Source organism: Ambystoma mexicanum, chromosome 3q (genome assembly GCF_040938575.1).
Source record: "Ambystoma mexicanum isolate Mex_15411 chromosome 3q, UKY_AmexF1_1, whole genome shotgun sequence".
Lineage (NCBI taxonomy): Eukaryota > Metazoa > Chordata > Amphibia > Caudata > Ambystomatidae > Ambystoma > Ambystoma mexicanum.
The window spans coordinates 72574727-72599352 of NC_090926.1; the positions used below are offsets into that span (position 1 = coordinate 72574727).

Consider the following 24626-nt stretch of genomic DNA (forward strand, 5'->3'; position numbering starts at 1 on the left):
GAACATTTAGCTGCATTTGCAAGTGCCTTTTTCAGGTGCAATACATATATCTGCTTTTGGTACTGCCTCTTTGTCCAGTGGCCCAGGGGTAGCAAGGACAGGTGTAGGGATAGCAGAGGGAGTGCCAGGGGTAGCAGCTTCTACACCTAGTAACCCCCATATAATGTCCCTGGTGAAACTAGCAATTCGTTTCTGACAAATTGTTTAATTTACAGTTGTTTGTTTTTTTTTGGTTTATTAAAAAAATAACTTTTACAATTTACATCCTGTCCATATAATACATTTTATAAGCCTCTATATTTCTAGACGTAATACATATTAAGATCAAAAATCGAGAATCAAAACAAACAAGGTGAGCTCCTGTCTCAAAACCAAATACCTTTTATACCGATTTACATTTATATTTTTATTTTAATGTGAACATTGTTTTGTATCTCTATAGACTATGTAGAGATACAAAAATGCCAAAAGTTGTATATTAAAAATAAATACATTTATTAAAATAAGTGGGGATTTATTGTGTGCAGCCTGCAAGAAGTCATTCATCTGTATAATGTGCTATTTACTAATTGCACTGTATTGCTATAGAAATGCGCTTGAAGTCACACAACTTCATTGCAATGTTAAATGCACGAACAGTGGAGCTGAGAAAGAACCCTTTGTCACAAGAACATTATACAGCAGAAGAATGTAACCTTTCAAATACTGAACACCCTTATACAGTCAACATAACTTTATTGTGATGTCAAGCTAAGCCATTTCTGACCTTTTGAAACTTTTTCCAGGGTTCTGCTCTTCTGAACTTTATTTCAGGGAAAGCAAAACATGCAGTCCATTGGCATACTACTAACAATGCCTCACTGTACCCCAGGCTATCCATGATGAATTTGACATTGACCTTGAAATGCGTAATCTGTTATTATATATGCACATTCACCTTTGGCCTTCAAACCACAAACCAATTTTATGGCCTGTCTCTCAAAGATTTCCACTGGAGCAAATTATGAGATGCTCCCGAGCCTTTCTGATTTGCTCCTGCTAACTTCTAGCTGCTTCCGAAAGATTAAAATCAGAGCAAAACTGGTTGTCACAAAGGTGTGCCCGAGGGCATCTGAAAAGCTGCTCCAGGTATCTCTAGATGTTGTCCAATTTTTTAATTTTAGAACCAGGTGTGTGGTCGTATTCGTTAACCTGAGATGCACACAGAGCTAGTACTCACAACAAATATAAATGAGAATAGAATGACCAAAAACCAATTGCCCAAAATGTTCACAAAGTTTTTTTAAAGAAATAGAATATACAAAAAAAACAATATTACTGTCTTTTTGGGCATGGGCCTATGTGATTTAACTAAATCACAATCGAAACCCTGACCCTCAAAAGTCCTCCATCTGAATCTTGCCCACCTAACCCCTTCCCCACATTCGTCACATGCAGAATCCCATAATGTCAAATTCCGCTATCCCCTGTCCCACGCTATCCTCAACAATGGCTAGGCCTCCATGACCCCCTATGGCCCTCCCGCACCCAAATCTCACCCATCTGTGTGCCTAATGAGGGGGGTGTTCCCCCTTTCCCCTGCCCTGAAAACCAGCCTGCCCCCAGCACTCTTGCCTCACTCAATGCCTCTCAGGCACCTCACTTCCTGGCTCAGCTCAGCAAACTCTGGATAAAGGAAATTGACTATGCATTTGTTTATCCAGTAGGTAACCCTAGCCTTCATCTACCCATATTCAGCAAAGATGCATTTGACAAGTCCATCGTTGCTGACTATGGGTAGAACCGTGGCATGATTGCTGTAGCACCTCAAGTTTGCCCCATATTTGCAGCAGCACCTCCACCTAATGAGGTGTTAGATTGGGTTAGCACATGCTGAATAAGCTGCAATCCTGAGAAGAGATACTTAGAGTAGTGCTCCCGCTCCAGCCTTTGACCAAATAAGCTCTTTTAACCCTATCAGGCTGATAATATTTGGTAAGCTACTGCTATGTTTTTGCATGTTGTATTTTTAGCCATATTTGCCTTTGTGCAGTGTGATGCAGGCCATTTTCAAGTTTCCTCTTATTTATAGCCAGGTCACGTTTGCTTTTTCTAAGAGGACCAGCCTGGTAGCAGCCACCTAGTTTGATGATCCAAGGAGGCCTTCATCTAGAGTGGAGTGTGTGAAGGTCGGCTGGGGCCTGATATTCATCTGATGCTGCCTCATTTCCTCTTCTCAGGTGCTGTGGGGGCATGTGTGAGGCCGATCTGTGTGAAGTTGACTTGGCACATGTCTGAGTGTCGCACAGTTTGAGGACTGGATGTCAGTAGGGTCATTTGTCACAGTCATGAGCTGGGCAGGCCCCTGACTGTCATCTGTTGTGTCCACCCCAGCTGGGATGCCTACCTCAAGCTCAACCTGCATGGAAGCTTCATCTACAACCAGCTTCTCTTCCTTGCCCTCCCCCTTTGGAAGTAGCATGTCTGTATCACTTTCATGAATGGGGGATCCCTTTTTGAATGTCATCTCTGTGGAATGGGGAATGTAATTGGCATGTGTCTTTATTGGTATGCATATGTCATAAGATACAATTCGAAGGATTACTGCATTGCTCATTGGTCCAGGAATGGTAAGCAAGAGAATGACCCTTAACCTCATAGCTCAACTGGAATGCCAGATGTATGCCTCATGCACATCTCTTCTCATGACCCTGAGGAAATAGATTTACATATAGTCTTTCAGGCATGGATGCTGCTATCATACCACACGTGTGTAGCCTTTGACACTGACTATGAGGCACATGAACATTGTACCTATTGAATTATTTGTTTCAACAAACACCTGGCAGACATGGACGGACAAGATGCACGCACATTCACGGCGTAAGTGGTGTCTGCAACTTCACGTGTGTGCGTATACTCTGGTGCAAAGAGCACCACATACAGATACACACAGTTGTCTACTTGTGACAGTAATTCTACTAAACATGAAATGACGCATACATATGTTTTATACACAGTGTGGCATCCAAGCACATTGCACGTTTCCCTCACAGTGGAGTGTTGCACAGACGCACCTGACTCTGCAGCTGATGTGTCCAGTCCACATGCAGCATTCCATATGTGATCTCCTCCTTGGGTGTCATCTGGGAGGCTGTGGGTGGCCCTTCCCTGGTGCCAATGGCATGCAGATTGATGAGGCCTTCTTTAGTGCGTCATGTCATGTCCCCCTAGCACTTCTTTAACACTTTAGTGGTATCTTCTGCCACACCGGGGAATGTTTTTTTCTCTAAGTTTAGCCCAAAGTGCATTCATGATCGCAGTGCTGGCCTGTTACTAATGGAGATTAAATCATGGTCTTTCATACAATTAATAATGTAAATGATTGCGTCCAACTCTGCATCCATGCACTTCCTGACTCATCTCCCTTTCATTACATCATGGGCACCCTGGTTCTCCTTGAATGCCATTGGGTGCTCCTAGATGCTCCTGGGCACAGATTTCTGCCTTCCAAGCCAACAAACCTGTATATGCGAAATGGTGTTTTGTGACTACATCCTGGTTGCATGTGTTTTTGAGTGCATTTGCTATACGCACATTTTACATGTAACTAACATTTCTCCAACATTTGCACATGAAACTTGCGCATCTGACAGATGAGCTAGAAGCACAAGCCTCACATCAGAAGCAGCAGTAAGTGAGCACTCATTTGCACTTTTCTGCACTACAATGTGTGCCCATTTCTGCATGGAGAATGTCCATGTGTTTACTTCGTGAATTCATGCATGCAGTGAGATGCACAATGGTGCACATGCACCTCTGTGCAATCACACACCTCATTTAGATGTCCATGTTTTTCAGAATCTGCCTCTATGTGTTTTTACGAACATTTTAAGCAAACATTTGTGCAACCATTTTTGTGAACCAATTGGGTTCATTTACGAACATCCCTTCCTTCAGATTTATGTTGTGTTTCCCTTACTGCTCTTCATAGATGACAAATGTCCTTCTTCTGGACTACACTAATGCCAGTACCCTCATGTTTTTTTCAGAAACATTCAGTTTGAATTATAATGTGCATGTTCGTAGTTCAAGTAATGGGTCAAATGGTGGCGATTCTCTGGTAAAAAGAAAAAGCTCAGTGGCAGAATCTGGTAGCCATTGTTAAAACTAAAAATACAAGGAAGATGTGACAAAAACTCGGATGCACACAAACTAGTAAAGAAAACCAAGTTACTAGCACCATTGAGGCACATGAGTGGGACACATACATCAGTAGCAATTTTGACTGCATAGCGAAAGTACAAAAAGTGATAGATATTATCAAGAGAAGCTTGGAAATACATCTAGATGTTGAGTTCATAAAGAAAATAGCAAAGCTAAAAGACGCACAAGTCCCAGGTCCAAATGGACTTGCTAATGTATTAAAAAAGGCTCCGGAACATTGGGCAAAACTGCTATTGATACTATGTACAAATGTGTGAACTGAAGGTAGCTTACCCAACTCTTGGAGGAGGTCCCTGTCGGTGCCAATTTATAAAAAGGGTAGACGTAGTGAGCCGGAAAACCTTAGGTTACTGGTGATGCTAGTGTCAATTTATTCTTCCATTTCTTGAGGAAGAACTGAGTAACTGGACTGTTGCAGAGACAGGGCCGGCGGGGCCGTTTTTGCCAAGGGCGATTCTAACTACAACTAGTATTGCAAATAAGAGGAATCCCAATACTGAGTTCTTAAGGAAGAGTTGGATACAGCTGTATGAATATTTGGGTTTGGATGCGTTGAGATCACCGACAGCATCAATATGGTTGAATTCTGCTGTTAAACAAAAAGGTAAGGTGTTGTTTTGGGTGGATTGGTTTTTGGCTGGTGTGTGCTGGATTGGTGATTTATGGCAGAATGGAAAATTGATTTCAGGGACTGAAGTGTGTGAGAAATGGAATATTGAAAAATGTTCAGATCCTGTATGCAGACGCTTGAAAAGGAGTTTGTTTGTTTGTTTGTTTGTTTATTTATTTATAGCGCGCGCCAGACCCGAGGGTATCCGGGCGCGTGTTCAAGAATTCTTTAAGTTTACATGTTACAATTACACATTTCAGGAAGGGTACAGGGTGCATTAACAGTAAATTATGATAATATACATGGTTACATACACAGGTGATTGTACACAGGGCTGTATACAGAGTATACATTGAATGTCAAGGAGCAAGGTGGGTCAAGCGGGGGTGATGAACGAGATATGCGTTCAGCTGCAGATTAACAGGTGGGTCAGACGTGAGTAGTCCTAGTCTAGTCAGTTATAGGTCATTTTCTTTGAGCCATTTAATGCAATTAAGTCTGAAGTGTGGATAAGATTGGTCAGACCTTAAGGATGATGGGAGGGAGTTCCATAGCTGGGCCGCTTTGACAGGGAAGCTGGTGCCTCCGGCTGTGCTCAACTTGAATGGGGGCACAGCTAGTTGGTTGGTGTATGCTTCTCTGGTAGGTCTGTTAGAAGTTCTTCTTTTGAATCTTTCTGTTAGGTATTTGGGGGCTAGGTCATTAATACTTTTGAAGGTCAATGATGCTGTTTTGAGTTTAATTTTGTCAGCTGTGGATAGCCAGTTAGATTGTTTTCTGACGTCTAAGATATGCTCTCTTCTTGGGATTCCTAGGGCGGCTCGAAGGGCGTTGTTCTGCAGGGTTTGGATTTTTTGCAGTGTGTGTTTATTGGACCCTATGTATAGTGCATTGCAATAGTCCAATTTGGATAAACCAGGGCTCTTGATAGGGTGAGGCAGCTGGCGGTGGATAGGTATGGTTTAGCTTCTCTAATCAGCTTACAGGTGTAAGTGGTGCTAGAGGCCATCGCATTCACCTGCTTTGTTAGAGAGAGGCAAGAGCCGAGGTAAAAACCTAGTGTTTTTACTTCTTTCGCTACTTTAATGGTGTTGCCATCTATGACAAATGATGAGTAGTCATCGTTCAATCTTTTGATATTTTGTGTGTTCCCCAGTATGATGAGTTCCGTTTTGTCATCATTCAGGCATAGACCATGACGGGCCATCCATGCCTGGATGATGAGGTATATTCTTTTCACCAAGGCCAAATCCTGTTCATAATCCCCCGAAAGTGGGATGAGAATCTGAGTGTCATCTGCATAGTTTGTGTAGGTGACACCCAGAAGGTCCAGATCATCGAACAGGGGCTTCGTGAAGATGTTGTACATAGTCGGAGAGACACAGGATCCCTGGGGGACGCCACATGTGATAGGTACTGGGTCAACCACTGCGGAGGTGGAGAAAACCCTCATGGTTCTGCCGCTTAGGAACGACCTGATCCATGCAATGGCATGTGTGGAGAAGTGGGCTGCGGTTTCCAAGTGGGTACAGAGCACATCATGATCCATCAAGTCAAATGCCGCTGAGAGGTCCAGCAGGAGGAGTAGGGCAGTTTTTCCAAGATCTCTCAGCTCATCGGTTTTGAGATCGATAAGTGCAGTTTCGGTACCATGTTGAGGCCTGAAGCCTGACTGTCTGGTACCTAATAGTTGGCGCATCTCCAAATATTTTTGGATCTTTAGGTAGGCCACTCTGTCTAGGATTTTTAGCAGAAATGGTACCGTAGTGATTGGCCTGTAGTTAGTCGGGATGGCGGGGTCCAGGGTTTGCTTTTTAAGGAGGGGGGGACCCATGTTTGTTTAAGATTGTCTGGTATAGAGCCTGATGCAAAGGAAGCATTAATAAGTTTGGAGATAAATGGGGATAGGTCTCTGGCCGCGTCTTTTATCAGTTGGGCTGGGCATATGTCGCCTCGACAGTTGGTTGGTTTGAGCGAGAGTATTATTTTTTCAATCTCTAGGATGGTTACTTTGGTGAAGTTGAATTTGTGTTCTGGCTTGGTAGAGGTAGGTGGTTTACCACTTTGATTGGTTGAAGTGGGTATATTTTGTTTCTTTTTCTCAATTTTGGTTTGGAGTGTGGCAATTTTGTTGTTTAGAGCTTTTTGGATGTTAGAACACCACGTTTTATTTTTGTCGCAGTTGTCTGGAGCAGGGATAGGGTTTTCCAGTTTCTTTAGTATAAGAAATAGCTCTTTGGTTCCAGATTTAGCCTGTAGTATTCTGTTGTTAAAGTTTTCTTTCTTGGCCCTCTTTATTTCATTTTTGTAGATCTTAGAGGCACTGATGAGAGCTACTTTGTTAGTCTCTGATGGAGTTAGTCGCCAGGCGGATTCGCATTTGCGTTTTTCAATTCTTAGGCATTTGAGGTGAGGGGTGAACCAAGTGTTTAAGTGTTCTCTGGGCTTGCTCTTTCTCATTTTCAACGGGGCGATAGTGTCCAAGGCTGTGGCCATGGTTGAGTTGAATTTGTTCACTAGGGCTGTTGGGTTTAGTGATTCAGATAAGGAATTTAGAGTTGGGAGGATAAGTGGTAGCAGTTTGTCTGCAGTTGTGTTTTTTTTATTTCTGGTTGGTGGGGGGGGCAATACAATTTCCTTGGGTTGGGTGGTGTTTTCATTTATGAGGAAGGTTATTAGTGCATGATCTGTCCAGATTTGTGGTCAGACATCGGTAATTGTTACATTACAGTTTTGGTTGGCTACCCAGTCGAGTGTTCAACCTTTTTCGTGGGTAGGTTGTGAGATTCTTTGGGTAAATCCCAGTTCTGTGATGACATTGGCGATGTTAGTCGCTTGCAAGTCGTTATGGTCGTTGAAAACTAAGTTCATGTCTCCCAGGAGGATGGCTTGCGATGAGTTTTTTAGATTGTTTGAGAGGATCATAGAGATGTCCTCCTCAAAGGTTCCAATGGGACCTGGAGGCCTATAGATGAGGTGTATATTGATAGATTGAGAAGTATTGGTAGAGTATTGGTAGAGTATTGGTAGGGTGAGTTGGAAAGAGGATGTGAACTTAGAAATATTGACAGCAGTGAGAGGACCGGGTGAAGGGGGGATTCCGAGTAGAATGTACAAACATGTTGTCTCTAAATACAAGGAGAATGTGAAACTGAGGGAAGAATGGAATCAGCGACTAGGCTGTGATATCACGAGAGAGGAATGGATGGAGATGTGTAGTAATGTGAAACTTTGTTCGTTGAATCTGGGTGAAAGATCTAGACAGATAAAAATTTTGAAGAGGGTTTATTGGAGCCCGGAAATAATGATGAAAAGGGGTATGTCTGATTGTGATGATTGTTGGAAATGTTTAAGTGATGTTGATACATTAGAACACATGTTCAGGCAATGTCAGAGGATTTGTGGATTTTGGTCTGATATTTGTCGGATGTGACTTAGTGTGTTAGAGACTGACATTGATCTGGACTTCAAAACAATGATTTTAGGAGGCAATAGTTTATTGAACGACCTTACTATGTCACAAAATAAATTCCTTTTCAGAGGGGCATTAGTTGGTAAAAAAAATGTGCTTTGTATTTGGAAGTCGCAAATTCAGCCATTGTCGACTGATTGGATCTCTGAAATGCATTCTCTTGCTGATATGGAAATGGTAATTCTCAGGAGACAAAGGAATCTGAACATTTTCGAAATAATATGGAGGACATTTCTTGATATGTACTAGGTCTTGCACTGCACTATGTACATGGTGTTATTATTTTCATGTATTTTAATTTATATGGACTTTCGCTACTTAGTGGCTATTCTTTCTAAATATTTTTGATCTGTATGTTTGTTGATTAATTCTGAATAAAAATTAAAAAAAAAAAAAGATATTACAGGATTCTTCCTTGCTTCATTGGTCCTGAATGAGCGGAAAAAATGGGCAACTTCAATAAACTTGCTAGACAAGTTTCAAATGGGATTCAGACCGAGGTCAAGCACAACTGGGCCTCATCAAAAGTTGGGCGGTATTCCCAGTGTAATATCCATCGAACGCTATTTGCATTAACGCCACAATGTGTGACGGAAACAACACCAGATCATGTGTCGGCGTGCACACGCACACGGCCTTGGTGTAACGCAAATAGTGTCCGGCAGAAAAAACTGTAAAGCAGTAAATCCAGCGTGCACTGCGCTACCCCTGAACCTATTAGCGCCGCAGGAAATGCATCACCGCTGGAACAGGAAATAAAGCGGCGGCCATCTTGGAAATCACAATCCGCTAAAACCCAGCCTTTGAAAATGCATAACCTTGTTAGTCCGACCCCTCCAATCCCAGTGTGAATGTATGTGTTTGCAATGAGTGTGATGCACCGCAGCCACCCATTAGTGCTCCCTTGGACCACTGTACCCTAGAGCCCCCTGGTACCATGACTAAGTACCTACAATGTATCAATCGAAGCCCCAAGGGAAGCAGATCCATGGCCAGGCCACTGCAACGTGATGTGTGCGTGCCTATCAAAGCCCCCCTCATGCACAGCACCATTGGAGCTTTGTATTCACGACAGACATCTGAAGATGACACATCAACATGTCTGAGGAGTGTACCTCCCCTGTACACGTTCCAGCAATCACAACATGGTGAATAACAAATATGCAATGGCCATGCATGATACAAACTGTGCCCTAACCCACTGTAAGGCATGAAATGCATGATAGAAATGTAAGCTGCTGTCAACTCATACCACACCCTATGTACCCTACAGGCACCCAGCGATCATCACAGGGCAATGTTGATGCAGAAGAAGCATCCACATCCAGCCACATGCCCCAACGCGCACCAACCAGCACCACCAGCCCACAAAGGGACCGGCCCGAGAAGGCAAGGTGGAGGACACATCCCTGGTCACCCCAACGGAGCCCAGTCAGACCAGCTCAACATCCACAAGGCAGCAGGGTGTCACTGCCTCAAATGCTGGAAGCCACCAGGGGTTTGCAGGATGTGGAGGCAGCCACCAGTGGGTCAAACACACATGAGGGCAACACATCCACTGAGGAACAACATGGTGCACTGGTGTTCTCACTGGCCAGAGTGCTACTCAGGGGATGGGCACACCCCAAGGGACCCCGGAGCAGGTGCCAGTGGAAGCACACACTCCCCATGTCCCTGTGCATGAGTGTCGTGCCCACACACCCTTGCCCGATGTGGACACACCTTTTTATGTTTCCCCTGAAGGCAGCCCATCCAACCGAGGCAACCCCATCAGAGAGTCTCCCATGTCCACCGACAGCTCCCCTACAACGCCATGCAGACCTGTCAGTCCAATCAGCACCACAACTGACAGACCCATAGTCATGGGAGCTACTGTAATGGGACGGCTGGATGTCGTAGAGGAATGACAGCAGAAAATTGAGGACATGGCGGCTGACCACAACCGCCACATCAAGGCAATAAGCCGTGCCATTCGTAATGCAGCCAAGACCACGGCGCGTGACAATCCCTGCACCCGTAGAGTGATGGAGGGCTGTACAGTGGCCCTAACAGGATTTGGACAGAGAGTCTGTGAGCTGTGTGAGGGCCAATCTGCACATGCTGAGCAGATGTGGGAGGCAAACAATCTGCTCTGCCAGCAGCTGCAGTTTGCAGGAGCAATTCCATCAACCTCCATGACAACCACAGAGGGATCCCTGGAGGCTTCGCCCAGGCGGCGTTCCCTGTACAATCTCCCACACTGCTCACCAGAGGGACCCGGACGTGGGCAGCATTCACGACCATCATAGATGGACAGAGCACAGTTGTGCCGAGATCCAGGCACATGCACTGTTTTGGGGTGTTCTCAGGGGGCAGGGGGGATTGTCTGCTGGGGTGGTCTCAGGGGAGAGGGGGGTTTGTGTGTCAGGGCATCTCAGAAGGCAGGGGGGTTTGTTCCACAAATAATAATTCCCGTTCATAATGCATACAAAACATGGACATTCATGATTGTGTTAAAGTGCTCTTTATTTTACAAGTGATATGTGTAACATGTACCCATCCACCAGATCAAAAGCAATTGTCAATCAAGGCCTGTCTGGCAAACCTCCCCTCCCTCACCCCATCCCTGTGTGTATTTGCCACAGCTACGGGCACATGCCAATCGTCACTCCCATCCCCAGGTGGTTGGCCATCAGCATTGGGGACAGTGGCACATGCCTGCAACAGCAAATGTTGTGCAGCATGGTACAGGTGAGTACGATTTTGCCTACTTTCTCTGGTGCATACATCAATGCCCCTCCCGAACGTTCCAGGCACCGGAAACGTGCCTTCAACAATCCAAATGCCATTTCCAAACAGTTACACGTACGCCCATGGCCAATGTTACATGCCACCTCAGCTGAAGTTTGTGTATTACGCACAGGGGTCATGAGCCATGTGTACTGCAGGTATCCAGAATCACCTGCAGGGGAGAAAATGCATACATTACGCCTAGGTAGGTTCAGTGGATGTACAAGGCTCAGACATCATTAGCATAAGCATCAAAGTAATGTATGTGTTGAAAAGGTACATGCTATTTCAGTGCAATGTTTTCATGCATCCTTCACCTTCCAGAACATGCATGGGCTGAGGTATACATGCAGCAGTGTATCAATTAATATGTTAATGGTTATGTATGTCACACTAATGCTGAACAAGTACAGTCACTTTCAGATTGCTACTTTCATTATGGTGTGTGTTGAGCAAAGGTGCAGCATTTCTTTTATGGGCTACTTACTGCATGCACCACCCCTGTGTCTAATTGCCACAGTGCTCTATCCCTTACTTCAGGATGAGGCTACCCTTATATCTGTTCAAATAATATGTTGTTAGGTAATGTGTTGTGGCAGTCACTATGACTGGTGGTGTGTTTGCTATTTGGCACAATCATGTACATTTGGCCAGGCATGTGAATGGCCATTCAAGGGTCATTATCTAAGGAATGGTCATTGTCGTGACTCCAACTACTTGTGTACATTGGTTTTGTGGATGTGCCTACATCCACAAACTCTATTGGCTCTATTGGCATTACTGTCTGGTGGCCAGGGTGGGATATTTCTTGTGTGTCAGGGTGAGGAGCAGCACTGCGACACACACAAGATGCATTGTGGTAGTTGGGTTTCCATATGTGACTGTGCTTTCACAAGTGTGTGGCATTCAGATTCAGTGCATTCTGCTGTGTGGAATGTGTGCAACTGTTCTCGTGTGACACACATGCATGGAAATGGTGCAGTGCTAGTGCTGGCTGTGTCTCCTGGTGGCATGCAGGGATTCTTGTTTGTCTGCCCCCACCACCACAGGTGTAAATTGGCATGCATTTCAGTCACGATTTGTACCCACCCAACATCCATGTGTTTTGGCCTCATTGCCCCTCCATGTAGGCTGGCAGGGTACTGTTGCGCAGTACCATGGAGTCGTGGGTAGATCCTGGGTAGCGGATGCAGCAGTGGGTGAAAGTTAGGTCGGGGCTACAAGTTATCTGCACGTTCATAGAATGGTAACTCTCATGGTTCCTGTAGGCTGCCTCATGTTCCCGGGGTGCTACTAATGCAACATGTGTGCAGTTTAGGGCTGCTATGATGTTGGGGACTTGGGCAATGGCATGGAACTGTGCCTTGAGCTGGTTGACCTGTGCCTGTTTTGCTGGCAATGGAATGTGCTCATTGACACAGAGAAGCAGTGCATCCAGCACCTGTCCCAGCACGGCACTGATGGTGGACTGGGCCATACCATGCATTATTGCATTGGTGTGTTGGAAGCTGCCAGTCTGAGGTACTGTAAGATGGACACAAGCTTCACAAGTGGGGGCACAGCGGTGATGATGGTTATACGGCTGGCTATTTCAGCCTGGATTGTGTTCAGCAGCTGGGTGATGGTTGCCCTGTCCAGCCTGTACTCCGTCACCATCTGCCCATCAGTCAGGGCCCGGAGTGTGGCCTGATCCTGGGGATGGCTGGCCGCCTTGCTGGTGCTGGTCTCCTCCTCCTCCTTCTCCTCATCCCCACCACCTTCTGTGCTTGCAGGGCCCTGGGCTGGTTGGCAGGTCTCTGTAGCTCCAGGTGCAGCAAGTACATGTGCACATCAAGGCTCCCGGCTCCAAATGGCAACATGGTGTTGGGGAGCGTGTGTAGGCCATGGGTGGGTCTTTTGTAGGCCTCTTGTCTGCAATGTTTTCACCTGGGCCCTTATTGCTGTCTCCTCCCTGCTCCCAATGGTGAAATGGTGTTGGGGACGGTGTTTTGTGCATTTGGCCGCGAGTATTTTTGGCTGTATTACCACCGGTATTCTGGCGCTAAGAGTGCCAACGCTGGACTCGGATGGCTCCGTAATAGTGCGTTTGGTTGCTGGCGCTATTACAGCTGGCTCTACTAGCGCCGGCTGTGATTGCACCGCTGGGATTTGCAGTCATGATCCAACAGAGCTGTATTGGCGGCGCTAATACCGTTTCTGCCGGATTTAAGTGTTACCGTCCAACTTGTGATGAGGCCCATCTCAGACATATGGATACATTAATATTGCAAACAAGTGCTAATGCAACACCGCGGCACACATATATATATTATGACTCTCTCTCTCTCTCTCTCTACTGACTTGAACTTCGGTTCCCGAGGGGGATCAACCTACCAGTGCTTTGAGATCATACAAATGGTGCATAAGGTGCTATATAAATGCAAAATAACATAACATAACATAACTAAAGGTACACCATATTTCCACATGATCGATTATGGTAAAAAATTGAAAGTTATGGTTGCCCGGATAGTATTTTAAGAGCAGGTCGAGGACTCTAAGAGAATACAACTGTGCAGGTTAGGTTGGATAGCAGGGTCTCCATCCCGTAGCACATTGAAACATTTAGAGATTTGAGTAGGGCTGTATGCTGATGGCCCTGCTGTTCAACATATATTGCTGATCTTCCAACTATCTTGGGAAAAGTGAATAATTGCCCCCCAAAGATTAAAAGTGAAAAGGTCCTCTATCTCATATGCTGACGATTTGGTATTGTGCAACCAGACATTCTCAGGTATTAAAAGATCTTTACTGGAACTGCAGAAGTACGCAAAATGAATGGATTGAAGATAAACTGTGAAAAACAAAGCTGATGCACTTTGCGTACAGAGATGCGAAACCCCAGAATTTATGATGGCTGGGAATAGTATTGAAAAAGTAAGTAAGTTCAGGTATCTAGGAGTAGAGATAATAAACCAAAGGTGCTCACTCAGGATAATAGCCAAGAAACACAGAAAAGCAGTGGTATTGACAGCAGTGATAGCAAAATGTACTAGAGATTACTAGAGATCACTCAGGCTATAGTTTAAAGGGTGTTTTGCTGTTATATAAAATGTGTTTTAGTGCCACCATGATGTACGGATTAGAGGCCCTGTGCATGCAAGATCTCACATGGCTGGAGGAAATAGAGGGAAAGTTCTGGAGGCGGATCTTGGGTCTGGGGCCAAGTACACCAATTAAATTGATAAGATTCGAGCTGGGGCTTATTTCCTTGCCTGCACAAGCCATGAAATGAAGGTGTCTCCTATATATAAAATCCAGGACTGGATCCATGTGTCTATTGTTGAAACTGTTAGGAGAAGACACAAACCCGGGTGAAAAATAGGTGCAGATGATGAACACCACGTTTGTGGACATTTTATGGAGGCCTGACATACGTTACAAAAAATGCTAGTGACGGAATTGGAAAGGTGGGACTGGACACAAAATTATACACACATGGAAAAACTGAAAAGTTGTTTTGAAGTAAACATTTAAACCACACTTATAAGGTTCCCCAAGGTTACCTGGTGTTGTGTTCCTTAACAGCGTTGCACAGATGTACTTTATTGCTAAGTTTAAATAAGCTCCCAGTGCTTCAAATACATAAATTGCATATGCGTTAGACAAAGAGGACAGGATATGTTGCATGTGTTGTATAAGAGGCAGAGAAGAAACATCCCGCCATGTACTCCCAGAATGCTGGGAAAATGGCCCACTTTACATGACTATGCTGGGGCCTTTCTAGAGGAATTACAAAGGCATTAGGAATGACGCTTTCTGGGGTTACTGCTTGACTACAGGTAACAAATTATTTCACATTGCACTTTATCATGTGTGGTTAGAGGTAGAAGTTGTATTAAGTGGGTAAAGTAACTAGACATTCTTTAAGTAATTTGATTGGGAAATTGAATATTTGTAATAATGTGTGTTTTTTATCACGTTTTTATTATATTGTATATTTAATATGTTTAATACTTGCTTTTAAATGGATGATTTGTACTATTTTTAGATTTGTATTGACATGATATTGTTTTACTAAGGGAATAAAATCGTAAATAATGTTTATTGAACAATAATTTGTAATTTTGTAAAATCGTAAATAATGTTTATTGCAACATGTGAAAAGTTCGTAAGAACTCTAAAACACATTAACCTAAAATAAAATAAGTAGTTCAATTAATTAAATCACATACTTGCACTCAGAGCGGGCACTTTTGGCTGATGCAACAGCTAGCAGTTCACAGTGTTAAACCAACTTTCAAATTGCTTTATGAGCTACAGGATTGTTGTTATTAATGGTAATCCATTAATGGTACAGGAATCAAGGTCAGACGTTAAATCAGATATGTTTTTGGATTATAGCGCTTGTGATACACTGTTACTCATATACCTTGCACAGCTGTTGAGACCTGCATTTTACTTCCACCATCGTCAAAATAGATTATAATGACGATTCCTTTGAAATTAAATAAATATATGTAAGCAGTGATTAATCATAGATGAATTCCTAATACAAAGATTAATTTGGGACGACAAGAGTCTGCATCAGATTTGAACACTCTGCACTTCGTCAGGCCTTATGCTTACATAGGTGATTATCCATGGAGCAGTGTCTCTGTGTAGATGTGTGTGTGTGTCTGTATGTATGGATGGTGATGAGCGCCACACTTGGATTGTGAATAACTTTCGTATTCCATATTGCTTTAAACACACTTTTCCTCCACTTCTGTGGTGATAAACAGAGTGTTCCTCCACTTCTGTGGATCAGCCCTTTATGATTACACGTGTTTCTGCTTTGTGTGCCTTTTTCAAATCTGGGCATTATTTCTCTCAACCATTTTGTTTTCACATCTTTAAACATTACATTCGTGACAGAGATCAAGGAGTGGTGAAAGGGAGGACGTTGTGGGTTTGTTACAAAAAACAAAAACTAAGTGAACAATCAAACACAATAGACACTGCATGAATTAACGGTTAATAAATGATATTGGCCCTCATTACGACCCTGGCGGAAAGGGGTTTACGCCGGCGTAAAGCATGGCGTACCTTTCCGCCTGACTACGAGTTCCCGTAGCGCCAGGGTGATTTTTACGCCTGCTTTTTGCAGGCGGAAAAATCCATGGCGCTACGGGACTTGTTGTTAATTACGCCACCGTAATTTACGGTGGCGTAATTAATGCCTTCCCCACTCCCATTATACCCTATGGGGCAAAAATGGGAATGGGGAAGGGTAAATGGGGATTGGGGACTTACCGCCCCGCCAAGGTCGGAATGGGGCGGTAAGTCCGCCAACCACCATGGCGGAGTTGGCAGCTTAGCGCCATGGACCATGGTGCAAATTGCACCATGGATCTCCGCCAGGGTCGTAATGAGGGCCATTGTGTCATAGCATTTTAGCCAAACCTTTAGTTCCTACTCCATATTCACAAATATGATTATGCAATAAAAGGCATGTGCTTCCTCCTTATACACCCTAGAGGTTCATTTATTATACAAATACTTCATAAGGTCTTACTTTGGGTTCACGTACCTATTAGATCTGCATCACATGGCAATAATGTATTTATGTATTTCACTCTTACATGTGTACAAGGACAACATAGAAGATGGCTTACCATCATGTCGCCATCTCCTTATTCAATTCGATGCACTCTCCATTACACAGGATAATCCCACCTGCAATATGATAGGTCATCACAATCGTACTCTCCATTTCAAACTTTTCTTTCTCCAGTATGCTTAATGCATTTACTTGCTGTTGCTATACTCTATATTTGTTAGCTCCCACTTGTGTTCATAATTGTATTCCCACAATTATTTAGTTTAATGGTTTGCTCACATTTTAGCATTTAGGAAATTACTGGCATTTCACATTAAAAAGCCTATGTATTGTATCCTTAATAGTTATAGCCCTGAATTCCCTTCCACACTTTCGTTTTCTCCTCCATAAACAGGGTAACACTAGTGTTACGTTATACAGGAAGTCAAAAGCATTCCACAGTAGAGGGTGCATTGCCTTCACATTGCTTATAATATTGGATTATTTTCCGTTCTGTTCAAGTGACACTCACTGCTCATCTTCCATAACTCATGTGTACTGGCACACACACTTACTTATAGCTTAATTACTTCTTTGTGCTTGTGATGTCTTGTGGCAGGCAAGCGAACAGTGGGGGCCTGCCGGGTGTGTTGAGCCACACAGGCTCTAATGCATGGCGTGGCGCAGCGCTGCAAAGAATGAGGCACGACTGCTTCGGAGGGTGCATAAACCTGGACTGCCTTCCTAGAGGCAGTTCCGGTGGTTCCTTTATTTCCGGGTGTCACGTGACCCGGAAGTATCTGGGTACGTGACACCACAGTGCTCAGCCGCATATGACCGCCACGGTTCCATAGGTTTGATATACATTATACGTTTAAACACTTCTATTCAAACAGACTATTTGTATTTTAGAAATTCACTTTCACATTAGCAATGTTAAAGTGCTCTTACCTTCGTTTTGTTACCGCAGTCATTCGTATACTAGCGTCCCTTCGCGTCGGCTCTTGGATCAGATTCGAGCAGCCAGCACTGATGCCTTATTGTTTGCAGCCATTGCCTAGGTTATCCCAGAGGCCCTTCTTCGATTTCCTTGTTTTCCCCGGTGGCCATGTTTTGGGACTGCAAAGCACATTCCTAATGGAATAAAGGTTCTTTTACCAAAATAGGGCTTGGGACAAACTCACTTTGTGTAATTTCGGATTACAATGTACATGCTTAGAAAACGTTTGTGGTTCTCATTTGTTTTCATTATTTAAGATATATATTCGTTGTACCATATTCTTTTAAATTCCAATTTCAAGTACTTAGTTGATCCCTTTTATTTGTATTTGTGATGATGTTGCTAAACTTTACAGGTTAAAATGAGAAAATGCCAATTTGATGACAATTATTAAACTATACATTACTTTGATAGTCTGGATCCCGTTGCATAGTGTCACAGGCTATATGGAGTCTTTGTTCCATTGAGGTTAACCTATTTATAACCCAACATATATTAGTATATTGGCAAGATATGTTCCCTGTTTGTAATGCCATAGTTTGGTAGTGGTGGGAATCTCATCTAGTTCTATATGTGTATACCTAAATCATTCTATTTGGACATGGTATATACTACTAACACGTTTGTGTGCTCACAAGAATGAGGCCATCTCGTTGTCCTTATTTAAACCTTTCTCAAGAGTTTGAAATCTGCATATTAGCTTTGCCTCAGCTTGTCTAAGGCACAGCTCTCTGTTGCCTCCTCTCTTACCAAGATTGACTCTACCTACACCAATATATCTTATGTCATCCATTTGGTGTTCCATTTGCCAGTGTTGTGTTAAGGGAACTGTTGGATCTTGTCTACCAATAGTAAATAGGTGTTCCCTTATCCTTGTCCTTAACTCCCACATGGTGCTCCCTATATAAATTTGCTTACAGACACAGATTATGCCATATAGAACAAATGTTGTCTTGCTATTAAATTCATCCATAATTTTCATTGTGATTCCATCCTTGTCTGTGAATATATTAGTGTTTTCATGTGCATATCTGCAAAACGTACAGGTTCCACACTTCCTGAAACCTTTTGTACCAGATTGTAACCATGTTTTCATTGCTTTCTCTTGATCGTCTGGTAACAATGATGGGCTCAAGCTATTTTTCAATGTCTTGGCTTTTCTGTAAATGAGTCTCGGTTTGTCTTCTACATACTTGCATGTATGTGAGTCTAATTGAAGTAGGTGCCAATTCTTGTGTAAGATCTTATGATTGCAGCAGTACTTTGTAACAAATACCACTTTGTTGTGGTGCTTGCTCTCCATCTTGTACTTTTGAATTAGTGTTTGTTCACGTGACGTCTTTCTCTCCTTCTCTTTGGCATTAGTAATGTTCTTTAATGAGTATCCTCTTTGTTGGTATCTCTTTGTTAACAAGTCACATTCTTTGTCAAACATCCCAGGGTCTTGACAGTTCCGTTGTGCTCTAATGAACTCTCCAGTAGGAATGTTTCTTATTGTCAGATAATAGTGATAACTTGTCGTGTAAACTGTAGAGTAGACTTTCGTTGCCTTACAATAAGTGTATGGGCCTCATTACAAGTAGCACGGTAAAAACGGGGTCCTTACCAGCATGGGGGAACCAGCGGTTCCGTGCTCGTATGACGCCTCTCATAGCGGGTGATTACGAGTGCGTGAGCTTGCGCAAACCCCCATGCCGCTAAAGGCCCTCCAACCCCCCGATAGCGACATCACAGGACCCGCAGATACCGCCACCGCCTAGGAGGAACCCCTAAATACCGACCCGGTAATATCAACATGCTAATACCGGGCTCGTAATACCGGACCCGGAAAAAACGTCATCGCGTCGGAACTGGAAATGGGCCGGCGGCCATCTTTAAAAACAGAATCCATTGCAACCCTCCCAAACCACCAGTTGTTTCCAGGAGAGCTCTGTGACAATGCTTCGACAATGTCTGAGGCAACCCGGAAGACCACCCCCCGGCTGCGGAAACAGCACTTTTCCGAAACTGAATTAAATATGCTAGCGGACACCCTTGCCGCACACGCTGATGTCATCAAATCCCAGAACCTGAAGCGTGAGGTGCAGCAGCAGAAGAAGGACATCTGGCAGGAGGTATCCCGCAAGGTGTCCGCTGTGGGAACCACTCCACGTAGTGTCAAGGGTTGCAGGAAGAGGTGGGACGACCTCCGCCTGAGGGTGCGTAACATCATTGCAAGCAACAGGAGGAAGGCCATGGCCACAGGCAGGGGTCCCCACTCTCCTGCCAAAATGACCACCTGGGAGGAGACCGCAAGCACCTTCGTTAATCCAGAGCCCAACGAGGGATTTGGGGAGATGGAGATGGGTGTGGCATCATCACCAGAAGGAGGTGAGTGACCCTGCAGATCCCTGTAGGGGAAACCATGACGTAGCACAAGTGATGTGGAAGAGAGTCTAGGCAAGGTAATGCATGTCCCAACACCCACATGAACACATCCAAGTCCAGATGGAGGGTCGAACCCTGCCAGACAGAAATGCATGCTGAGTGCCAATCCCATAACCAACACACAGCCCACACACATGGACCGTGCCCATGTAATACATCACACAAACCCCAATTCAACGGCATGCCACCTGCCATGCAGCAAATGCCAAAATGCTCCCTCAGACTACCCTGTGTGACACACCTGTAAGCCATGAATGCATGATTAAATGAATAATGAACAGCACCATAGTATGCTTCTGGCATGTAACACCATCACTGATGCCCTGCATCTCTTCTACCCCCCAGGCACCGATGGAGAAGATGCCAGCCAAGACACCACCGCGAGGGCATCCACGTCCCATACAAAGAAAAGGGCTACCGCCACGACCACCTCCGGGGCAGCCACGCAAACCACACCCACAGCCAGTGTGTCTGACACAGTCGAGTCCCTGCTGCCCACATCCACACCAGTGGAAGGGGAGTCCCTACAAGCAATGGCCACCACTGAAGATGACTTGGAGGAGAATGTGAACCAGGAGGGAGTCACGGAAGTGACATGTCCACCCACCCCTAGCCCCGTGTCCACGCCCCCCACCCCAAACTCAGCCATCACCCACCTACAGCAGTGCTGATCCCTGCCTGCATGATTCGGACCTGAGACCCTTCCTGGAGGACAGCACTGAAAATGCAGGTCCCGTGAGTGCACCCCTCACCACTCCTGCTCCCACCAACACCCTCGTGTCACGTCTGGTGAGGGTGGCGGCCTGACAGGAGTCGATGTTGGAGCTCCTGCGGCAATACATAGGAGAGGGCGAGGACACCAGGAAATAGCCACTGCCATAGCGGGGACCACTGCCCCGATTACAGCCAACACAGCTACAGTGAATGCGTGGGCAGTGCTGATGAGGGACTGTCTGGCGGCAATAACACAGGTACTAACATCCATCCTGCTGCACATGCAGCGGCCACGACTTGCAGCAGGCGTGGAAATTGCCAACGACTCCTCATCATCCACCACACCTGCTTCCTCAGTCCCCACCAGCCCTGTGCGTCCTACCAGAAGGAGTGCAAGGCACACCAAAATGCTGCCCCCGGACAGCAAAAAGTCCCACAAGTAGTGTGTGTGGACAATGGGAGTGGGACACATGTTGTTGGGGGTGAATGGGAGCATTTGGGGGACTTTATTGAGGGGGTTTGGAGTTAACTGGGGGGGTTTGGGAGTTCACTCGGGGGGGTTTGCAAGTTCACTGGGGGGGGGTTTGGGAGTTCACTGGGGGGTTTTGGAGTTCACTGGGGGTTTTGGAGTTCACTGGGGGCTTCGGGGGGTGGGGGTTGTCACATATTAGCTGTTTGGACCAAAACACCCGAGAAAAAACATTCTATGCCTGGACATTGTTCATTTCGTGTATATCCATTTAATGTATGACAGCGTTCAGTGCCCAACTCCCAACATTCCCTGTGAGCATGTCCATATGGACCCAGTGTGTCACTGACACATGTCTATCATAGTCCCTGTGGTTCAGAAGTATTCGAGAATCAGTGATTGGCATACTGCATGGCCATCCTGTGCATCACGTACTGGCAGGGGTGCTGCTTCACCTCAGTCTCTTTCCTCATTATCCTCACCCGGTGCATGCATGTCAATGTCAGGTGGCAGTGGTACATTTCTCCGGACGCACATGTTGTGCAGCATGACACAGGCCATGGTGATCTTTGCCACCTTCTCAGGCCTATAAAGGAGTGCTCCACCAGACCTGCTTAGGTAGCGGAACCGCGCCTTCAACAGGCCAAAGGTCTGCTCAATCACAACATGGGTACGGGTGTGAACCCAATTGTACTCCTTTTCATGGCTGTTCTGCGGGTTCCGCACAGGGGTAAGTAGCCACGGCCTCAAGGGATATCCTCCATCACCTGCAAGCAAATACAAATAGGTGTGTGTCACTCTGAACTGCCACCTTCAGGAAGCACAGTCATGGCTGCAGCTATTTGGTGTGGACATGCACATGTCCCTGTACGTATGCACTAATGTTATCTAGATGCATACTATACTGCTATGAGGTGTGGTAGTCTGGATGGTGTTCAATAGATGATGCAAGGTGAGATGATGCATGCTGAGGCGGATGTACTGTGGTTGTACGACAATGTTTAGCCTCCCAATTATGCTGCGTATTCTACACTGTGCATGGTCACACTGCCACATTGGCACATTAGCGATCCTGTTTATTCATGCATTGCTTGACATACACATGGTGGTCAGGTCGTGCGTCTCACATGTGGTCATTGATATGCGTTAATGGCCAGATGTGTGCCAATGATGTGTCATGTTGGAGTTGGGAGGATCAGGTCAGGTGTCATTAGCTCTGCATGCATTTTACAAGCACCGTCCATTCCCACCCAGGTGGGGTATGCATCCCCCCCATTCTCACCCAGGTGGGGTATGTATCCCCCTCATTCCCACCCAGGTTGGGTGTGCATCCCCCCCATTGCCACCCAGGTGGGGTATGCATACCCCCCATTCCCACCCAGGTGGGGTATGCAACCCCTTCCCACCCAGGTGGGGTATGCACCCCGCTTCCCACCCAGGTGGGGTATGCATCGCAACACATCCCTACCCCATTGCACTGCAATGGCCCACTCAGGCAACTCACCAAGCAGCCAGGCATGTGGTCCAGCATGTCGCTCCATGTGACGGGGTATTGTGGAGTTACACAGCACCATGGCATCATGTGTTGATCTGGGAAATTGGGCGCAGCAATGTGTGATGATCTTGCTGGAGTCACATACCATCTGCACATTGGTGGAGTGATATTGCTTGCGATTGCCGTACACCGTCTCTACATGAGTGCAGTCCGGGGCACCAACACAATTGGGCATGCCTGCCAGTGCATGGAAGCCTACTTTGGTGTCGGCTATTTCCTGGGCAGTCCATGTTAGGGATATGTGGGTACTAGCGTGCTTCATGAGGGCATACAGCACTTGGGTCAGCATGCGTGAAAATAGTGGTTGTGAAATGCCATGCTGCTGGCCCACTGTGTGCTGGTAGGTGCCTGTGGCCAGGAAGTGGAGCACAGACACCACCTTTAGTAGCGGGAGGATGGCAGTGCGTATTTCTATGAGGCTGGCAATGTCGTTGCCTATCATGTTCACTATGGTGGTGATGGTGTCCCTGTCCAACCGGTACAGTGTGTGGATCTGGTCAGGGGTTAGATAGAATGGATTGGGCCTGAAGCGAGGGATTGGCAGCTGCCTACGAGGGACTACTGGCTGCACTGGTGGTAATTGCTGGGCCTGTCTCACCCTCCTTTTCCTCATGTGTCTCCTCTGTGCTGCCTGTTGTTGATGCTGTAGTTGTTGTAGTTGCTGTTGTTGCTGTAGTTGTAGCAGTATAGGCATGTCCTCCAGCGCCATGATTGCAACAGCTATTGGTAGCATTTTGGTGTAGGAAGGGTTGTGGTGTGTGGGTGTACTCCTTTTATACTGGGCCAGACTCCATTGAGTCCACCTGTGGTGATTGTGTGCACCTGTGGCAGTTGGCTTGATTACTGATTGCTGTTTGTGGGTGGTCCGCAATGCCTGTATGGCCGGCATTGTGCAGCCCCTGATTACTGCTTTTGGAGTGCTGGTATTTGCATGTCCGCGTGGGTTGTGATGTCCTCCTATTACTGGCATGCCAGTATTTGATCCCCGAAGGGGCGCGTGTACGCGCACATGCCGGTATGAAGGGGCACGGTACAGGCAGTGCCGGTATTGGCGGGTTGTCCCGTTAACGATGCCGCTATTACCATTCCGCCTTCCTTTTTTCATTACCTCCATTCTCGTAATGAGGCCCTATGTTTCCAGATGGTCTCCATGTATTTTTAAGTCTAGGAAGTTGATCTTGGTCTCGCTAATTTTCCCTATAAGTTGAATTTAAAAATCGTTTGCATTGATTTGTTCTATAAACTCATCATCTTCTTGTGTTGATCCTTGCCATATTAAGAGCACATCATCAATGTACCTAGTCCATGACACCACTTTGTCGGAAAATGCCATATCTCTGTATACTACAACATCCTCAAACATGCCCATAAATAGATTTGCTAGGGCAGGTGCGTACTTGGTGTCCATCACTACCACTTTAGTTTGCTGGAAAAATGAATCATTGAAAAAGTATATATTATAGTCCAATGTCACCTGCAACATTTCCTTCAGCATTCCCACTTGGTGATAGTATGAGGCTGATTCGTTCTTAAACACATAATCAATGGTTTTAATTGCCTAATAGATGTATATAGGACTCAAAAATCTGAGGTGGCCATTCTGATACCTGTTTTCCATTTATTTTCTGTAAATTCTTAATTACATTAGTACTGTCCTTAAGGCAGGCCTTAAGTTTGGTCACTCTTGGACGTAGGATATTATCCAAATATTCAGAGATCTTCTCCATGGCCCAACCTATTCCATTTAGGATGGGGCTAGCTTGAAAGTCAATAGGCCTCTTGTTTTTAAAACATTTCATTTTCTAATGGTAGAATCCCGAACAACCAGCATGTTTCCTGGATCA

General features: G+C 45.3%; 1 long non-coding RNA gene across 1 annotated transcript; it reads right to left on the minus strand.

Annotated features, from left to right (window-relative positions):
- Positions 1 to 10781: 10781 nt before the first annotated feature.
- LOC138582149 (uncharacterized) lies at positions 10782 to 17362 on the minus strand. The gene is made up of 3 exons (XR_011304956.1): positions 17193 to 17362; positions 16694 to 16754; positions 10782 to 11229 (listed from the first exon to the last, which is right to left on the minus strand). It is a non-coding gene; the product is annotated as an uncharacterized lncRNA (long non-coding RNA).
- Positions 17363 to 24626: the final 7264 nt, after the last annotated feature.